General features: G+C 36.9%; 1 pseudogene; it reads left to right on the forward strand.

The window, feature by feature from the left end:
* The first annotated feature begins 3,933 nt into the window (after positions 1-3,933).
* On the forward strand, positions 3,934-6,215 carry LOC131695041 (uncharacterized; annotated as a pseudogene).
* Positions 6,216-6,568: the final 353 nt, after the last annotated feature.

Genomic DNA, 6,568 nt, shown 5'->3' on the forward strand with positions numbered 1-6,568 from the left:
GCATTTGAGTTGGAAACCATACTGACTCCATTCAGAAATCCGAACCGGTTTGAGTTTAACTGGGATGTTGTGATGATGAAGATATTTTATTGTGTGATCTGCATCAGGGTTGCCACATTCACAGATTTTTCTGCAAAATCACAGATTTTTTCCATGATTTTCATCACAGAATCTGTGTACACAGATGACAGATTTTTGTTAAAAAACACAGATTTTCACAGATTTTCGAGTTTGCAATTGTTAGAAAATTTCCAATTGAATTGTTTAACATTGCAGAATGTTCTCCATGTTTATATTTGGTTCAGTAAAACTTTACTTGTCACTACGGTTAAATTAGCGTACCTCATTATCAGATGTCGAAACCTCTAAGGAAAACTCACCCAGCGACCGTTCTTTGTTTGGTCGAATCATTTTACATTGAACCTATATGTCACAGACATACGTCCCGCTGTAAAGTTTTTGTTGGGCGGCGGACTGGGCTGGGATCACTCAGCCACTCACTGGAAAAGGGGGTCCCTATTATTGGCTCGAATCCAAACTCGTCGAAATGTCAACTGACAATAGGTTTATCCGGAGTGTTCGTTTGTGTTTACATTTTGCTATCGTTGCCATTTTTATTTTGTTTACACCACCCAATGTGGTTACGCCACATCGCTTTTTACGCGTGTTAAGCCGGGCAAACGAGTGAATCACAGATTTGCTTACTTCCGGCGGCGGGTCGGCGGATACCTCGCCCGGTTGATACTCTGTGGCTTTGCGCCGCGTCGGTTGCAGGCCTTTGTTATTCGGCTAAACAGTATCGTACTGGTGCACCTTAAACATAGGTTCCTGAAAGGTATTGGGTGGTTATCGGAAGTTTCCTAAAACATAATCTGGAAAAAAAAAATGTTTCTGGCAACGCTTTAGCTCTCCGTTGAACTCTAACGATTTCGCCACCTAGGCGCCAGTTTGACGCTACAGAATGAACTTTGTTTACATTCTACGAGTTTTGATTCGAGCAAACAACATCCAACCGTTTTATCCCCAGGACAGGTTAACTAATTCCTAGCAGAGTAAAACTACGCAGTTGTACGAAAGCTTCCACTAAATTTATTCAGCGCCGTTTAAAAATTTAAATAAAAGCATGTCCAAAAGAACAATTGCAAGTTATTTTTGCACCGGAAAGTCTTCGAAAAAAGGTAAGAGTTATTATTAATATGCGAAACAGAGGAACAACGATTATTTTTAATTTCTTATTGGCGAATCAAAGCGTGATTGACTCACAGATGGCAAGTATGTAAAAATGATGATGGGAAATTTGACATCCGTCAAACAACGGTGAATTTTTTTAATATTTACGAAACCTCTAATATCTTCAACACGGAATCCAAAACGGCAAGAAAAACGTTAGGTAAGTTATAGAAATCTATCAAAGATATAACTGCAAAAATCTGACGTTACTTAAATAATGTTTTGTTTTAATAACCGCTGACATTGGTTATTTTTTCAGAAAAGAAAAAATGTGTTGTTCACGCGTGCCTGAGCTATTTTGGTACATCCGGAAATTTTTCAAAATTCCCTATCCAGTGTTTCATAAATGAAAGCAGCTCTTGCACTTCTCCGATAAGCGCCGAAATTATATGTTCAGCTCATTTAACTTCGGCGGATATTATTGCAAGTAAGAAAAGCTGCGAAAACCGCATATCCCTCCTTTATTGGATGGATGGATTCTCCGACGTAATGTAGGACGTTCATGGTCGCAATATGACAAAAATAACATAACCTTTTATATTTCAAAGTAGGTTTTGCAATACTTCAAAACTTCATGAACTATAACTTTACCAAATTGCGCAATAAAGTAAAAGTTATTTCTTACCATCACTTTTATATTCCATATCAAAATAATTTGTATTTACCTGTAAGAATATCGTTTAGAAATTCACTTCCTCTACAAAAATTAACCCATCATCCTTTTTGTAATTGCAGGCCTGACAGACAGGTGTCTCACAACACGTTTTAGCTTTGCTTTGATTCTTCAATAGAAAAACTTCTGGCAGCGGATGGTGCCGCCACCAACAAGCCGAATAGTCATGCGGAGGCAACTAAAATTAAAGGGAATTATACCACTGAAAAAAGTGTGGATATAGGTAAGCTGGGTTAAGATTTCTTTTAAGTTACGAATTAATTAGAGATTGACCAGACGAACAGATTGTGTCACTTGCTCGTTTGGTGAATCGTTACGTTAGGTATACAAAACAAGATTTTCGTTTTAAATTTTAGAGTTTCCATTTCATATATAGATTATTTCTTTTGTTTTAGGTGAATGTCTGGCAGCAGATGATGTCAGCAAGTGTGCTGTAGTCCGTGACCTGAATGTCAATAGTAAATGTTCTGAGCCAATCGGATTAACTGCTTCAGATGGCCTGTCTACGAATCCTTTGATGGACTCCAAACATTTGGACATAGTCCAAACGAAATCAGAAGCGCAAGTGAGATTGAGGATGGTATGTACTTGATCATTCGTATTTGCCGTCCAACGTGTACTAGTAACAAGATTATTATAGTTATTATTATAGCGTGAGATCTGACTTCTACTGGGGTTGAACGATTTAGCATTGTTATGTCTATGGGTGTAAGGGGGTAGCTTTAGTAGTTTTGATTTTACACAAAGGTAGTTTTGGGATGGCATTTGAGTGGGTAATTTGTTTGAGGCCATCAGGTATCTGACCGCTCACATTGAAAAGATATGGACATTTTTTCGAAAGTGGAGCTTTTGTGAATACTATCGACGGCGCCGGTGGCTGGTGGTAAGCGTGACCGCCACTCATCCCAGCTGGCCTGGGTTCAATTCCAGCCGAGGTCGTAAGGGAAGTAAAGCCATTGGTCTCCGGTCCATGAGTTGATGGATATCTAGTCTAGATAGAGTGGAGTCACCTCTCTGGCGTCGGTAAAGAAGAAGTAGAATCCAACTTCTATACTTACTAACAAATATCCTCCTCCCGTGATACTTGTGGAATGCGCAGTAGTATATATGGCCTCTAGCAAAAGCAAGTATCGGACTACCATTCCTTCCCTTTCCTGCCGCGATCTACGTTCGGGTCTGGCCGTCGCATGTATTGATCAATAAACACTTTAGGTTTACCAGAAGTTGCACATTGAAATATGTTTCGCTACTCCCAAGCATAATTATCTTATTCCCTGTGCAACTTCAGCTAGTCCAGATCGATAACGGAGTAGCAGCCAGGTCTTGTCATACAAGCTCAATCTCGAGTGGAGCTTTTGTGAATACTATCGTCAATGATTGGAAGTGGCAAGAGTTTTTTTAAATCTCGAAGGTTTGATTTGAAAACAATTATTTTTGAAATTAAGTATTTACATCTCCCCAATAATTGAGGCTAGAATCTTGATGTTTTCGAAAGGGAATGCAAAGGACCTTCGGAAACTCAGAGCGTTTACAGAATGCACGTTAAAAGGATCAGAAAGTGCAAAAGGTATATTAAAACATTTGATTTTCTTCGATCGACTTTTAGCAATATGTTTAGTTAACTTGTGGGGAGGGGGAAGATAGGATTTCGTTTTTATGAAAGATTGTTTGACTTTTTTATAGAACGTTCCATAAGATTTCGTAGTGGCTAGATTACCTTTGGTTTTTTGCTATGAACCAAGATTTTGAAGGTATACAACATTTTTTATACATTGTTTTGTGTTGCATTTGATAAACTCTACAACCTATATTAAGTATCTTGAATAGTACCGTGTTATTAGAATTATAGTATAAAATCAGTCCAAAATCAACAAAGTAAAACTATTGATTAATCAGTTAGTGATTTCCACCATAAAAAAAATCTAATATCGGTTTGTTTCTTAGATCTGCATATTACGGCTAATTGATATATTGGGATTCCAGGTGATGAATTATTGGCAGAAAATAACAGTTCCATACCAGTTACAAGCATGTTGGATCGCGGTACAGCAACTGATTTACCTGTAACCTCATTAAGTGGTGATCAGAATCTGAATGCGAACAAAAACGAAGCGTTTATGCAAAAATTCAAATCGTCATGGATTAATTCCGATAAGTTCGTATGCTTTGAACCTTATGAAAAAGATCCGTTTCATGCATGGTGTATGGTTTGTCTTGATAAACTCAGCATAGCGCGAGGTGGAAAGTCTAATCTTTCCACTCATATTCAAACTAAGCGTCACATACAAGCAGCCAGTGAAGTAGTTATTTGAAAAGACCAACCAATCGATAAACTGACAAACCCTACCATTGCTGAGCGAATTACTGAAGCGGAGCTTAAAATTTGTGCGTGGGCAGTAGAGAGCAACATTTCTTTTGCAGCGGTCGAAAAACTAGTGGATGTTCTAAAATCCATCGATCCTGATTCTAAAATTTGTCCAAATCTTAAGTTGGGTAGAACTAAATCTTCGGCGATTGTGAAAGGTGTTCTAGCGCAAGAGCAGCACGAGCAATTGGCAACCAAAATGAAAAACCAAAACTTTAGCCTAATCATCGATGAATCCACAGATATTACTACAAATAAAACATTAGCCATGGTCATACGATTAATGGAGAGTGAGAAGAAAATTTTTTTTGGTATTTTTTTCACTTTATAATTATTTAAGGCTAATCGGTCTTTAAACTTTTTAGGTAAATGATGTATTCTACAAGGCCGTCGAGATCAAGGCAGGTGATCACAAAACCATCTATCGAGCAATTATAGATGAATTCATCAATGATGGTATTGATTATAAAAGAAAACTGAAAGGTTTTTCCTCTGATGGTGCATCGGTTATGATGGGATCAGAGAACTCTGTCATGATGCTTTTGAAAAAAGATTGCCCAGATCTCATTGTGATCAAATGTACTTGTCATTCCCTAGCGTTATGTGCTAGTTATGCGTGTTCCAAAATCCCATCCTATGTTGAACATTTACTCAAGGATATTTACAACTATCTCGCGCATAGCCCTAGCGGTCTGCTCAGCTCGCTATGATCCAAGAAATCGTGGACCTTAAGCCATTGAAGATGCTACATCCGTCCGCAACAAGGTGGTTGTCACTAGAAGCTGTTGTAAAACGGAACTTGGATAGATACGATGAGATAAAAGTGTTTTTCTCTTTTCAATACAATTATGACAAAAACGCTACTGCACAAAGAATTCTAATGCATCTGAATGACCCGATGACTAAACCAATACTTCATTTTTTAAACTATATTTTGCCACTTATCAACCGATTAAATCGAATGTTTCAGTCAGAATCACCAGAATATACGATGATATATGAAGAGATGTATGCATTTTATATACTAATGTTAAGCAATATTTGCGAGGACAAATACATGAAAATGCTCACCAGTACAGAAGACACAGATTTCTTTAACCATCTAAAAGATCAGAGCAAAATATATGTAGGTGTAGCTGCACAAGAACTTTCAGGCGTCCTGGACGAAGAAAAAAAGCAAATATTTTTTGAAATATGCGCAAATTTTTACGTTGAACTTATTAAACAAATCAAACGAAGATTCAATTTGAATGACCCGTCACTTAGAATGGCTTCAAGTATCAATCCTAAAAACTTAAAAGCATTATCAAGCTTAAGTCCAGTATTAAAGTATTCCCGTAATTTTTGTGATATTGATAACACTAACGATCAAGAGCTTGAATATGAGTACCGCGAAATTAAAATAAAAATACTTTGTAAACATATAACTATCAAGGACACTGATTCAGTAGTAGAATGTTGGAAAAAGATACTAAACTTAAAAAAAGGTGATGGAACACTTGCCTTTCCGCTTATGCGACATTTTATTTCCAATTTTTTGATTATACCCCATTCATCGGCTGTTGTGGAACGTTGTTTCTCAGAATATAATGCAAATAAGACTAAAGTCAGAAACAAACTAAATATGGAATCGGTAGATAGCATTCTGAAATCAAAATGGTTTATTCGATCTCTAGGTGGTTCCACTAAAATAAGACTGACAAAATCTTTAAAAAGTAAATTCAGCAAAAATATGTATAGTACTGACATTGTAAATGCAAACAAAACTGCTAATGCAGCGTAATGCTGTATTACGATGGACTGGTTTTTCGAACGTGTGTGCTTCGTTCTAGTCCGACTTCCATTTGATTTTTCAGTCCTCATGTATTAAATCGTTATTGAGTACACACACCACTTCTATTCGAACAGGTAATCGTTGTATTGCAGGATAAGGGTAGGAATCAATAAGTGTTAGGAGAAATCGGTGTAGCACAGGTAGAAATAAATATGAACACAAAAATGTATAAAAACTGTTGCATTACTTTTTGGTTTCTGAGCTTCTATGTTCTTGCTTTAATATAAAATAGTAGTTACATATCACTAGTAATGTCGAGTGGACGCATATCTCATTCACTAAATTAATTTTAAAAACTGTATATCTGATATTCGATTTCTTCTATAGCAAATTCCATGCACAGATTGTTTGACAGATAATTCGAATTGTTTCACAGATTTTCACAGATTTTTTAACATTGAACACAGATTTTGATATGGCAACCCTGATCTGCATCTTCGTGCTTTTGCAGATGCTCCATTTTAAG

This window comes from Topomyia yanbarensis, chromosome 1 (assembly GCF_030247195.1).
Source record: "Topomyia yanbarensis strain Yona2022 chromosome 1, ASM3024719v1, whole genome shotgun sequence".
NCBI lineage: Eukaryota > Metazoa > Arthropoda > Insecta > Diptera > Culicidae > Topomyia > Topomyia yanbarensis.